The 14,686-nt window shown below is 45.1% G+C and overlaps 1 protein-coding gene across 4 annotated transcripts in view; it reads left to right on the top strand.

Moving 5' to 3' along the window:
* Nucleotides 1-14,686, top strand: part of LOC138514136 (zinc finger protein 420-like) — a 1,401,466-nt gene that overhangs the window by 294,518 nt on the left and 1,092,262 nt on the right. The gene's annotated exons all lie outside the window — the stretch shown is intronic.

Here is a 14,686-nt window from a genome sequence, read left to right as displayed (position 1 = left end):
TGCTAAATATCGAGTGGAAGCGGTGAAAGCTGCAGAGTTGCAGACATCGGTAAGAGTAATACATGGTTTGTGGAACAGAATGGGACCGCGTAAACAAGGCAGGCATGTGACAGCACATGAGATCCCACTTTGGGATCATTGCATTTTTAATGGTCCACTGGACAGCAACAAACACAGAGACTGTGGTCTTGAGGCCACAGTACCATGGGGAACTTATATGCTGATGGTAGAGCGTTGTCGTTCCAGGACTTCTGTTTGAAGTGGAATATGGGAGGCTCCCAGGTCTTAACAAATGCTGCAACGACGCCAGCCGTTAGAATGGCGTTGGGAGATGTTAGGCAGAATCACATGCAGTACCCTTTGGGAACACTACAGGTAATTAGGACTACAAGGGTAAGCATAATTTCACCTTTGGTACAAGCCCGTACTACAAAGTAAAGTGATAGCGATGGCTGTGCAGCCAGACTTATCTCAAGAGTTTAAGTGAGCAGTAGAAAAAAGTTACACACAGGACCAACCAATATAGTGATTCAAGTAAACAATTAATCAAGGTTTCTTAGTAAAAGAATATACATTTATTTACTAAATCATTTATAAAACATTACACTTGCACAAGCAGCTCAATATCATACACTAATACACCACAAAAATCCAACCGGTAAGTAACTAAACAAGTTTAGCTCAAAAATGAAGTGTGAGCAAAATGCCACTTTAGATACATAGAAAGGGAGGAAAAAGACAAGGTTATAAGTTTAGACAGCGCAAATAAATTCATAGGCAGGGCAAAGGATTTTAGTTCAATACAAGCAGCAATTCTTCTCAATAGACCTGGGCCAAACACAATGGTTCAGAGTCTCTTGTATAGGATAGCACAGTTCTGGTATGTAACGGTTAAGTCTTTGCCACAGATTTTTAAAGGATTTGGCTAGGTGAAAAGTTTGATGAATGTTTAGGGAAGGACAAGCCTTCGTAATTGAAAGTTTCACGCACTTTCTCGATGGCCGAAAAGATTTCCGGACCGCGTTTGCACAGTGCCTTTTAAATTAAGAAAGCTGTAGCTGAGGCAGTTGTTCCTGGCAGTTCGAGCAGATCTCGCTGTTCCTGAGCTTCAGTCGTGGGGACAAGGACGACGTTGGGAGGTTTCTGCACTTCCCAGGGAAGAGGCCAAAAGCTGTAGCAAGACGTCGGTTTAGTGTGCGAGTGCCTTAAAGTCCCCCTGGTTTCCTTCCCTCTGGCTATCCGGTTTTCAACAGCACTCTGAAGAAAGTTCGACCAGAATAGGACGGTGTCCAGGGTGGCTTAAGAGTTGGTTGTTCCCACCAAACTCAAGGGAAGACGTTAACCTTGAAGGGCTTCTCTGTCGTCAGGGTTTCAGGCAATTCTGACCTGCAGCAGGGCTTCACCGGTCGTCCAGGAGTTGCAGCAGTCCGCTTCCTTCCTCTCATCTTCGGTTCTTTCGTTCCAGTGGTCGGCACTGCTTTCCAAGTCCCAGAGACCTGCTTCTAAACAGTCTCCCCCCCCCCCATTCATTCATCCTGACTGTCACTCACACAGCAGGGTGGCTGTCCTTGCCAGACAGCCAGCCGGCCAATCGCACCAGAGTGCATTCAGGTCTCCTAGGAGACTAAGCACAGGGAGTTTCAGGCATCTCCCTCACATCCTGTCCACCCCAGAACTCTGGCACCAGAGGAGGGCTTTGGCGGGCTTCTGTGCTAAAGGGCACGAACAAAGGGACGAATCCTGGTTTGGGGCTCGGAGACCAACACAAGAAGGACTTTTCCCAAAAGAAATGGAGAAAAAAGATGACCGGAGTCTGTTTTTACAGATGGGTCTGGGGCGCCATATTGGAAAACATGGCTACCCCTGATTTTGAGCTACCATTGTTAGGGGTCGTGAAAAATCACTGTAGTTGATCTAAACCGCTGCCACCAGCCATTTAAAATAGGAAAAGGTAACATTTTACTGTTACATTAGTGTTTTGACTCAGGGGAAGCTAAGCAACCCCTCCAGCACTCTATAGTAAGATAGGGTGTGCTGGGTCAGTAAATTTAAAGAGACTAGTAAAGTCAATTTAACTTTACATACCCTGGGAGACAGTAGTCAGTCACAGGAAAGGTATTTAAACTTGGGGAGTCTGAAAGACACCCCTGTGCCACTGCACTGAATGTGCTGTGTGACACACAGAAAAAGATGATGCCACTGGAGTTTTTTATTTTTTTTATTTAGCTGAGTAAACTCAACTTTTTCAAAACAAATTACATTACATCCATAGAAAATGACAAAAGTGAAAGCACTGAAAAAACGAGTCAATGATACATATAGGTTCAAACAAGACAAAATACTTATATAACAATAAGTATGAGGTAATAAAAGAACAGGCAAACATACACCAGGAGTAAAACAAAAATAAAACAAGAATAAAAAGCATCACAAAACAATAGCAATAATTTGAGCCAATAAAACGATTCACACGATAAAGTATAATAAAGCAACAGCATTGGGTGTACAGTGGTGTTGAACTAAGGTAAATCAATCAATCAATAGTCGGCACAACACACCCATCTAATTATATCAACTGCTTTGCATGTGATGCAACATCATGTAACAGGATTTGGCTTTTTAAGATTAGTTTGCCTCAGTTTCATTGGAAACACCCAATTCCAGTGCATTCAGAAAATTAAAAGTGGCTATTCTTATACTCATTACATTGGTCCCCAGTACTGCTGGCCATCGTTTTTCAGGGGGCATTGGTCCACAATAGGTTAAATGTTGACTGAAAGATCTTAATCTCAAGTCAGTGTGCGCCGGGCAATCTACAATAATGTTTCAACGTTTCTTTCATATTAAGGTCCCCACAGTATCTACAATAAATCTTGTTTGGGTCAATAAGTTTCCTTCTAGCAGGATCTCTTGTGTAGGATATAGATTAAAGCGAAAGCGAAGAATTACTGATCTCAAAGATGGAGAAGGAGCCCTGCTCAGGTATGCTTCCAGTACATTAAGACCTTTTTGTTCAAAACCATAGGACTCAAAATCCTTATACGTAAGACATTTGGTTCTAGTCTCGATCCAATCTGCTCTATACATTTTGTCTCTTGCACGGTCCGGATTGTTCACCAAAATGTCAATTGTCACATCAGCCTTTGCTATTATTTTGAAGATACATGCTGTCCACTTTTGCACAAAAGAGTGGGCAGATGATAGCATATAATCAGGTAGGCATGCTAAGATGGTATCATTACTAGTGTGTACTAAACATTTTCGGAGTAGAGCACACAGGCGCCACTCATAGACAGACCACAGTGAGGTCAGGCCCAGCTCATGTCGCAGCCACGGTCCAGGTATGCATGCTAGAAGGCGCAGTACACACCTCCAAAATGTAGCCTCTAATTTATTCAGAAACACTGCTGAGATGATATTTTTAGACTCTAATCCATATGAGATAGTTGGCATCACTTTTTGGGGCCAGTATATAACTGCTGGGCCAATAGAAAATTTGCCATATTTAGATAAAATGAGCCGCGTCTGTGAAATGGCTGAGTCAAGCTTGTTGACAAGCATTTTTAAATGCGAATCAACATGCGGAAGGACGTCAAATAAGAGTCCCAATTATAGGTGGGTGGAAACAATTTCAACATTAACATTGTTGACTTTCCAGTCCATTCTCAATCTATGATTTAGTTTAGGCGCATAGATCACAACTTGTGTTTTTTTAAGATTAATAATCAATCCATTCTCATCTAAATATTCACTTAGAGCAGTTAAAAAAATCTGCAACCCACTAGGATTTTTTGAGACCAGAACAAGATCATCAGTGTACCATAGGGCCCTGACTACAAGGCCCTTCAATTTGGGTGAGTCTGAACATAAGTGAGAAAAGGCAGACTTCACATCGTCAATGAAAAAGTTTAAAGATGGTGGAAGCAAGGATGCAACCCTGCTTCAGCCCTCTATAAATTGCTATGGCCATAGACAGTAGACCTGCCAATGACAGCCTAACCTTTATTACAGTGTTAGAATGCAAAGCATAGATGATATCGCAGAGGGTGGCGGGGCACTTGGCATTCAATAATTTCGACATCAATTTGCCTCTTGAGACTGAGTCGAAGGCCGAATGCAGGTCTACAAAGGCAAAATACAGCGGTTGTGTCGTTGTCTGTGCGTGGTCTTTGAGGGCATTCAAAGTTAGCAGATTGACTGCCGTTCCAAGGCCGGCAACAAAGCCTGTCTGGCAGGGATCGCGTTGTGCACAGGTTTGAGTCCACAAGCCAAAATCTCTAAAGACCAGTCTTGAAAAGATTTTACCAGGCGCATCAAGTAGTGCGATCGGGCGATAGCTAGCAGGTGCTCCACGGTCGTCTTTTTTAAAAATTGGCACAATCACAGAGGAGCGCAATGAGTCCGGTAGCTTTCTAGAGAGTAAAATCTGTTTGAATACGGTATTGCGAATGCAAGCCCATTTTTATTGATTTGCCTTAAACATAAAATTGGACAGGCCATCAGGACCGGCTTCCCGAGTCGATAAAGATTTGCATATATATTCCTCAATTAACTCTTCAGAACACTCTTCTTGCCAGGCTGTAGTGGATTGTGTTTCATATTTATAGTCAATAAAGCTTGCATCCATATACAGCTGGGCAAAGTGAGACAACCATCGCGCTTCTGTAACCCTGTTCAGTATCAAGGTAGTTTGCGATTGATGTAACGATCTCCCTAACAAGGTCCACACCTGCGCAGTGTTTTTATTCTGGATAGCACTCATGAAAGCCTTACTGTCAAGCTGTAACGGAAGGGCCTTCCTAGCACAAATCCAGTTCCGATATTTACACTTGATTGTTTTGCGGATCTGTGTTAGTTGAGGTAAAGGTAATTTCAGATTATCTCTTAATTCTTTCCTATGTGCTATTTTCGCCTGTTGTGTAAGCAAATCAAACTCATGAGTATGATTAGAACGGGAAGTGGATTTATCAATGTAGATGTTTTTGAAAGAGGATAATGCCTCTACATAAGAGTCCTGTTGACGCACTTTCTGATTGTTTAGAATGGCCCTATTTAGTGCCCAAAGTGAGTGGTCAGACCATCTAAAGCGAGTCTTGGCTTTTATTGTTAACGTTTGAGTGTGCCATTGTTATGTATTGCTCAAAGGCTCCTGATCCCATTGCCAATGTAGCAAAAGTGGATGATGATCACTGGTAGACTGAGGAATGATTTCTAACTTTGTTGCTTGTTGGAATAGAAAACTAGACAGATAGATATAGTCTATGTGAGATTTCGACTTGCCCCTTTGCCAAGTGTGATGTGCTGAGATATCTCCCATGAGGGCACCATTCGTCATATGAAGGTTATGATCAGCAACAAAGTTATTCCATCTCTCTTTGTCTTGGGTATAAGAGGATTTGCAGACCCCGAGACAATCCAAGTTGATGTCACCTGCTAAAATAATACCTATGATGTTTGGTGTTTGTGATGCTAATTCTACAACAGCAGATAGATCTTTGTAAAAATTGTTATCTGAAATGCCCATAGGATTGCCATAGAGATTAATCACTGCCACAGATTCAGTAGATTTTGAGATCTTGACCATTTAAATAAAATTGTTCGGGGAAGCCCACTTGTGGATCCTCAGTCCTACTGGATTTGACCGCCACCACGGTCTCCCTTTTTGGGCGGACAAAGCCGGTGTCAGTATAAGCTCATGATCATCCCACACCGGAGCCACACACAACCACGTCTCTTGGAGAACTACTATGTCAAATTGGTTTATGAAATGATTTGTGCCCCACTGCAAGTGAGAGTGCCCCCTCATGTTCCAGCTAGCTAGTGAAATGTTTTTTGATGTACTTTCTGTTAATGGTTATGCCTGATTGAGAGGACCATTCTCTTGTTTCTGCGACAGCAACGGACCACAATATGGACAAGAGCAAAGTTGTTTGCAAAGAAGATCAAATTGAGTGGTGCCCTTATTCACAATTGGTGTCTTGTTTTCTTGAATTAAGCGTTCTGGGTCTTGTGCGACCAAAAAGCCCAATTTGAATAATTCCATCTTTGCTCTCCAGATCGTATTTAAGACTAAGCCTGATTTGAGCCAGAGCCGCACGATGGAAAGATTTTGAGTACACACAAACTCCACCTGGTCAATATCAGTTGATGCAATGTCCTCCAAACTATCAACATTCACATATATGTTTAAAATGCTTGAGCGGCATAGGTCATATTTGTCGAATGGAGCATCTCAACACTTAACGATGAGAGAGTGACAATTGTTAAATGAGTTTTTGTTTGATCGATTCGGAAGGCTTGATCTGACAGGTGGTTTGTTGTTCACGCTTTTGGTGGATGGTAAAAGTAAGCCCTGATCCGCTCGTGAACAAGGCGGGTAAGACGGGCTCACACCTTCTTTATTTTGTAAATTGGAAGGTAGCCCGTTTGCAACGTCAACATGCTGAGTTGGAATAATTATTGACGCTGACAAAGCGGGCATCCCAACTGTTAGCTGTAGGGGGGTTGACCGCCATAGCTTGGGTAACCCGTTGCAATAAGTAAGAATCAACAGCAGCTTTGATTACAGAGATCACTCTCGCAAATCTCGCTCTTCAGCCGACTCGTTATTGTTAGTTAACTTAATCGGATTGTGACTACCTGACACTACTTGGCCGTTGATATGTTTGGGATGATTCGTGGGAATGAGAGGTTGATTAACAGAAGATCCAATTAGATCAACTAAGTCCGACAACGGAGCGTAGTCATTTAATGGAGCACTGTGAGGTCGGACTTCAGGAATTGAAGAGTTTTTAGGTGCATTATTGACAATTTCTGTTTCTCGAGCTGGTTGCGATTGCAGTGTTGGAACTACTGTAGTATTGTGTGGCTGTGAGATAGAATTTGGAAGAGCTTTAATTGTTGATTTACGGAAGACCACTCTGGAGTTTGGACATGTTCTTTTAGCACGTGTTTTAAGGTTTGGAATAATGGAGGAGGGTGCACGTTTCACAACACTTGGTTTAGACCAAATTTTTTTCGGATCTTCATCTGCACTGATCCAAGAGGCATTCAGAGTAATCACATTAGGAATTGGAGGTTCAGTCGGACATATGATGTTCTTAAATGCAAGCACTGCCAGAATAAATGTGTTGTTAGTGGTATGTTTGTTAGTTATAATGGGAAGTCCAGACACTCCCTCAGTCAGGTGTACATTTTAATTGTTTTGCTGACTAGGCATTCGCAAGGAAATAGAGGGAATCTCGTCTAATATTTGTTGGATTTGTTTATTTTGCAACAACATTTTTGTGTCCAATGTTTCAAATAATTTGAATAGACTGGCAACGGTGGAGGTAACTGCTGCTAATGTAATTTCAATTAAGGCCACATTTTCGGAGGGGTTATCAGCACTGTCAATAGGCAATCTGCGTTGTGGTATTGGTTGTAAACATTATTCCACAATTGAGTGAATGGATTGAATTGTGGAGTCCATCGAACCTGGAACATTCTAGTTCGAGGTATTCGAACCAGGCGAGCTAATGGACCTACCCACACTCAAATGGATCGAAATATCAGCGGACGAAGTTTCAATGCCCTCATTGACTGGAGACATGTGATCAATATGGTTATTGCTATTCCTTTTATTGGGCGTGGTAGAAATTGTCAAGATGGTAATGTCAGATATATCCGGGGGAATAGGTTCCGTACGAGGGCCACAACTAGAGCGGTTCGTCAAGTCTACCGGACAAAATTCTCCTTCTAATGGTGCATCCGGAGGCTCTTCCTCCGTCATGCACTCTTTCCTTTTTGCACAAAATGTGTGAATGTCCCTGTTGGACAGTGGGGTTCTCATAACCAGAGTTAGAGTTATGGTTTTTCTTGTAGTGCGCGTGGCAGATTTTGATTTGCCACTCATGTTTTTTAGTGAATTTAGCAGCAAGCCTGCACCCTCAGGCATGTTTGATTTTAGAGTGTACTGACAGAATGACATAAACTCACTCTGAATTCAAGTCTGTTAAATTACAGCCCAAATCAAGTAAATAATGTAAAATGCAATACAGAGTGTGTACACAAATTAGGCTGAAACAAAATAAATTACTTTCCCCATAAATTAGCTGCAGCAGACCGCTCTCCTCAATGACAAATGAAACAAAACACGGAGGCAAAATGTCACGCACACAGCACCGCGGCAAAGCGGCCAAGCGGGACATACAGGGACTTGCTCGGGTGCAGATACAGATCTAATTAGAGATCAGCTTCGATACAAATTGTACAAGGTGTATTTCAACTGAATCCAAAAGTTATTGTGGCGTAATCGCCCTAGGCCCACACTCACCGCAAAGATATAGTCACAATGTAAGGATTGCTATAATGTTGAAAAAGCACAACTTTAGTACTTTCAATAGACAATGCGGTTCAAAGGCCCTAGGCCCGCAGTCACTGCAGTTAAGTGGAGCATACAATTCTCAGAATGCATATAGTTAGACAACTCTAAGGTTGTTATGATATAGAACAAACGCACATTTTCTACTTTCAAAAGTCAATGTGGTTCAAAGTCCCTAAGCCCACAGTCACCGCAGACAAAATAGAGCACGCAATTCTCAGAATCCACTTTTAATTGTTCAAAGAGTCAACACAATACAAAAGATAGTGGTTCCACTGTAGGACTTAGATCTTGTAATGATCAATGCAGCTCAAAAGCCCTAAGCCAAAAGCCCTAGGCCCTCAACAGAGTGCTGGACCCCAATGCAAGGAAAGCCCACCTCGACAGCCAGGAACTGCAGTGTTGCTATTTGCGGTATACGCGAGGAGCTGAAACACCGAAATGCCACTTGTTTGAAGATTGCCGGTTGCGGTCAGTGACCGTCCGGTTGTAGTGCAGGTCCCCAGACATCCTCCCTCTTGTCCCCACCACTGAGGCCCAGGAACACCAGGACCTGCAGAGCTGCACAGGAACAGAAGCCATCTGCTGCACTTTTCTTCAACCTAAAGGTACTGTACAGTCTACGAACATACCTCTTGTTGTGTAACCACACTTGTCCTCGTTGGAGACTTGTCTTGGTTATCCTGTGAAGTCGCTGCCAGCTCCTTTACTTCACAAGCCTAATCAGCTTGTGGCCCTACTTTGATTTCTTCTATTCTACAAAGACTTCTAAAACATTGTGCAAGACTTTTTAATTACCTGCAAGAAGTGCTTCAGTTCACCTTGAGTTTTGCTAACTTAACATTGGTTAGCCTGGCTCCCTGAATGAGACTTCTCTCCTCTCATCTTCTCATGTGGTGTGTCTTCCCTCCAGAAAGGGGTTAACTGACTTTGCATTGGGGGGTTGTATTGAAATAATTGTGTGAATCTTTCTTATTCTGAAACCTCTTTTCTTTGACACTATTCTGTAGAGTGTTCTTAATGCAACAGTGATATATTAATGTCCCCAGCATCCAAATTATTAAAGCCACCTGAGGGTGTAGGTAGTGTCTGTGGGCCATCCCAAAAGGGTACTTACTGATTTAGAAATATTGACAGTGTGTATTTTTGGAATGTATTGGTGTGTTACTATTATATTGCCCCCTTCTGAAGAAGGCTTACTCTGACTGTTAAATAAATTAATAATCGTTTAATCAAGAAACCTTGGAGTGTAAGAGTTTATTTGAATACTTGCCACTGTGAACCTCTGTGTAACTCCCCTACTGCTCACATTGACCCCTCTTGAGATGAGCCTGGCTGCTCAACACGCTACCAACCTGTGTAGTACAGACTTATACCAAAGGTTGGGTTCCTGTTGCCAGGAGGTCAGGGTTGTTGTAGTGCACCCAAAGGGAACTGCATACAATCTTGCCTAACGGGCCCCCTTTCCACCAGAGGTCCCTGACATGGGTACAGGGACGGATACGGCCACGACGACGACGAGAATATCGTCGCAGCGGGCAGTGCGTCACTGCATTTGGATACACCACCTAGGGTGGGGTTGTTCCATTACATGATCTCCAGAGCCTCCAAGCTATTCCAGCTTGTGCCAGAAGAAACCAGGATAGAGGGTTTCGAATGGATTGTGTCCTCCAACGTATTCCACATCTTTGACATGTAATGTCCACAGCTGTGCTGCTTAGGAAATGTTTTGGCAGATGGCGTCCTGCGTCGGGTTGATGTCCCTCGAAGGCCTCCGTCCAGGGTGATGTCACCGGATGTTATAAATGGGACGCACCGCTCCCGTAGCCTCAGTTCCGTTTTTTCCGCAAACGTGTTTGCTTCAAGAACTCGGCGCGCCTTCGAAGAAAATGTCTTCATCTTCTAAGCCTCCGACTCCGCGGTCTGGGTTTAAGACATGCCGGGACTATAAGTCCAAAATGTCTATTACTGACCCTCACTGCATCTGCTTGTGGTGTCTGGGGGAAAGTCATGATACAGACGACTGCTCAAAGTGCCAGTCGCTGACTGCCAAGCCTTGCGGGAGCGTAAGGGGAAGTTGCAGGTAGGTCGGGTTTCCAAACCTCATAAAACCAAAATATCTATGGGTATTTCCACTGATGATTCGAGAGGTGACTCTCCCCATCGGATGGAATCTAGGGGCTCTCGGTCCCGGAGTGGTTACCGCCCTCGTCCTCCTCGTCGAGGACTCCCGGAAGCGGCATCACCGTTCGCCTTCACCATCCTCGTCGGATGATGGCTCCACGAGGAAAGTGGCTTGTCCCACTAAATCCTCTACTCCAGAGGAATGGGAGGCATTCAGGGAGCACATGCTGTCGATTTTTCAATCCCAGGGCACAGTTCCATATGCGCCTTTAATGGAAGCTGGCAGGGAACAGTCTCGGTCCGATATTCGCGTGCCCTCGGGCCCGGGCAGTCAGCGCGATAAGCATCGGGAACCGTCGAGGTCCCGTTCGGACAAGGCTCCAGTGGATCGGCAGAAACATGTCCCCAACGAAACCGCATAAGTCTGGAAAGTACTCGAGGATGGCATCGACACCCTCAACACCATCGGGGAAAAATGGCCGGAATTTTCCATTGGAAGCCCCTGTGACTGTAGATCCTCCGAGAAAGGCTCCGTCTAAGATGGTGAGGCCTGTTCTTGTCTCCAAGACCACTCCTGTCCCTAGGAAGGAGTTATTTCATTCTCTGCAGGACATTTGAGGATGAGGAGAGGTCTGAGGTGGAGTTGGAGCCCTTTGATAATACTGGTGTAGCACCTGAGGCTCCTGACATGGTCTTTTCTGAGGACAGTCAGTTGAAATATCTGCGTCAGTCTGTACATGATGCCAGTGGCCTTGCCACTTCTCCGGAGATGGAGTTTGGTAGGCCAGAGCCTGGGGCACATGCTGAATCCTCGTATAGGTGGTTGATGTTGAGGGTTACAGAGTATCTAGGGTGGTCCGGCCCTCAGGTTGCATTTGGTCAGGATGACCTGACTGATATTTTAGATCAGGGTCCGTGCACTAACCCAGTGTTGCCATTTCATTTGGCATTATGGAAAAGGGTGGCGGCTACTTGGCAGACCCCGGAGTCTCTTCCGGCGGTTAACAAGTCGTTAACTAAAATACCCGCCAGCTAGTAATGACCCCAGCTACCTATTCACTCAGCTCACTCCTGAGAATTTGGTGGTTCAGGCGGCCACGGCCACCTCGAGGCAGGCGGCGTACCCTACCATCCCTCCTGATGGGGACGACAAGCGCTTTGATGGTTGGGCATGCAGGGTATTTTCAGCTGGGAGTATGGCACTGAAGTCGGCCAACTCCACCTGTGCCTTGGCAAGGTTTTCACACACTCTGTGGAACTGTCTCTCTCTAGCGGCTGAGCATATTCCCGAGGGGGAAGAAGGGGATGGGTTCCTTATTCTTGTGCAGGATGACAAGGATGCCATGTGTGGATCCCTTCAGTCTGGGTTAGACACGGCTGATGGTGTTAGCCGGTCCATGGCTGCCAGCACCGTAATACGCAGGTTTGCGTGGTTGCGGAAGTCGGGCTTTGCTCCAGATGTGCACGCCCGTCTTCTCAACATGCCGTTTGATGCTTCGGATTTGTTTGGCAGCAAGGCTGACGAGAACCTTGAGAGGGTGCAGACCTCCAAAGCAGCTGCTAAGTCTTTGGGCGCTGCTGTGCATCAACCTCCTCCTTTTCGTCGTAGGGGACAGCGTGGAGGGGGGGTTCCTTTCGTTACTACTCTTCGTTTGGTAGAGCGAAAGAAGCCGCTAATCAAAGGGGCTATCGTAAAAGTACCTGTGGTGGACGGGGAAGAGGTGCCAAAGCAGCTCAGGCAGCTGCCTCTTTGCCTTCAGGCGCTGCAGCAGCTGCTCCAAAACAGCTATGAGGCCATGTCACATTTTTTGCTGGTTGGGGGCAGACTGTCTCAGCATCTAGAAGAATGGCGAGCCATTACTTCAGATGTGTAGTTTCTGGAAACAATAGCCAACGGCTACTGCCTTCCCTTCCTAAAGCGGCCTCATGACAATCCACCGGGGAATCTCTCTTTGAAGTTTCGTATCTACTCTTTGTGCAGGAAATCTTGACCCTGCTGGAAAAAGGCGCTATAGAACTGGTGCCTGTGGCACAGAGGAACAAGGGCTGGTATTCCCCATATGGTTTGATTCCCAAGAAAGTCAGAGGACTGAGACCCATCTTGGATTTACGTCGCTTGAACAAGTTCCTCAGGAAGGACACGTTCAAGATGGTCACTCTTTCGCAGGTCCTTCAGGCCCTTCGACTTCAGGATTGGTTGGTGTTAGGCAGAATCCTGTGCAGTTCCCTTAGGGAGCACTACGGAAGATTAAGACTTCAGGTATGAGCAAAAAATCCCCTTTGGTATCAGTCTGTGCCACAAAGATTTAGTTGGTAGCTGTGGCTAAGCAGTCAGACTTATCTCAAGAGCGAGATGAGCAGTATTCAGGGTTTACACAATAGGACTACAGTACTATGGCACAAGGAAACACTGCCCAAAGCTTTGTATTAAAAATAATATATATATTTATTTTACACACTTCTAGTTCAACACATAAATCACAGTTATTAAAGCAAGTTGAAATCGGTCAAGAAAAGTATACACAACTCCCTAGTTAAATTGTAGACCAGTTTGAGCAAGAGTGAGAAATGAGCAAAACGGCACAGTGAAAACCAAACACAAAAGGCACTTTAGCAATTTCTCACAAGGGAGGGAAAGCACAAGTTATACAGGAATATATTCTTACACACCCTTGCAACACTTCCCAATAAGTTTGTGAACAAGTTTAAGCAAGGCAGTACTTTAGCATGTAGAATACTTAAATGAAAACCTAGCAAAATGGCACTTCACAAGTTTTAAAAGTGGGAAGGAAAAGGTTATTATAAGAATTAGTTGCACCAACACAGTTCTAGTTGAGAAGTAATCTAGAGAAGGCAGTTCTAACAAATTCAGCCAGAGTCAATACAGGGCAAAGAGCCCAGGAGCAAAATGTTCTTGTAGCTGCAGTCAAGTCGTTGTTAAACTATTCGAAAAGGTGGATGCAGAAGGTGAAAGACAATGTTAGATGATAGGGGCGGCCAACCCAGCAGGTAGGTAAAGGATGTTAAACACCTTTAGCACTACCAAACTAAAAGGGAGGCCTGGCGGAACAAAGTACCTTAAAATGTAGAAGCGGCTCCTGCGGTGGCGGTTGTTCCTGGCAGTTCCTGCAGTTAGGGAGATCCAGCAGAGGCAGAGAGACTCTCGTCATGGAGGAAGGTTCGAGTTACTGCACTGCCCAGGGATGAAACCAGCCGCGGTGCTGCCAAATGAATAAAAGGTACGCTCCTTTAAATCGCGGTCCCAGTGGACGGGTGCCTGGCTATCCGGTCTCCGAGTGCAGGGCACTGGCGAATCGACCAAGGCAGGTCCAGGAAAGCGATTGGCAAAGTGGTTGGCCCCACCAGCTCAAGTGAAGAAGGCTCTTGCAGATGAAGATCTTCTCTCGTCGTGTGGAGAAAAGTGGTGAGACGCTGCAGCAGGGCTTCACCGGTGCTTCAGTTGGTGCAGATGTCTTTGGCTTCTCTCATCTTCGGCTTCTTAGTTCCAGTGGCAACGTCTTGCTCTTCCAGTCCTCAGGACCCTGCTTTTATGCAAAAATATCCCCATTCATACAGCCTAGCTGTCACTCACACAGTAGAGTGGTCATCCTGGCGGGAGACCCTCCAGCCTATCAGGGCAGAGTGTGACATGGGTTGCTGAGGCAACCCTGTCCAGGGGTCCTACTCCCCCTCCCACACAATGGGTCCACCCCAGACTCAGTGGCGCCGAAAGGAGGGCTTCTTGGCAGAAGCCCACCAAATAGACGTACAAAGGATCCCCGACCTGGGTTAGGATCTTGGAGAAAGACACGAGAAATAATTTATATAAAGGTTTCTGGCAAATAAAACCCACCGGAGTAAAGTTAATATAAACATAAACCAGCGGTATGTTAGAGGCTGTCAGAAAATGTGGTAGCCTCGAACAATGGGAAAATCCCGTAGGAAAATTATTTGCGGTCGAATATTTTTGGTAGTAACCACTGCCACCAGCCAGAAACCTTTGAGAGATGGACGGTACCCCGTCAAAAATGAACACAAGGGAAAAACTATTAACTCTTTCCGGTACTTCCATAGTAAGATGGGTTGTACTGGTTTAGTTCATAAAGATTTGACTAGTAAAGTCAATGGGGACTTTACATGCCCTGGGAGACAGTCAGTCCCAGGGTATGGATTCTATGTTTGGGGGGGGGGGTCCCTAGG

The sequence above is a fragment of the Ambystoma mexicanum genome, chromosome 12 (assembly GCF_040938575.1).
Source record: "Ambystoma mexicanum isolate Mex_15411 chromosome 12, UKY_AmexF1_1, whole genome shotgun sequence".
Taxonomy (NCBI): domain Eukaryota; kingdom Metazoa; phylum Chordata; class Amphibia; order Caudata; family Ambystomatidae; genus Ambystoma; species Ambystoma mexicanum.
Note: the sequence above shows the minus strand (reverse complement) of the source record. Positions and strands in the feature narration are given on the sequence as shown.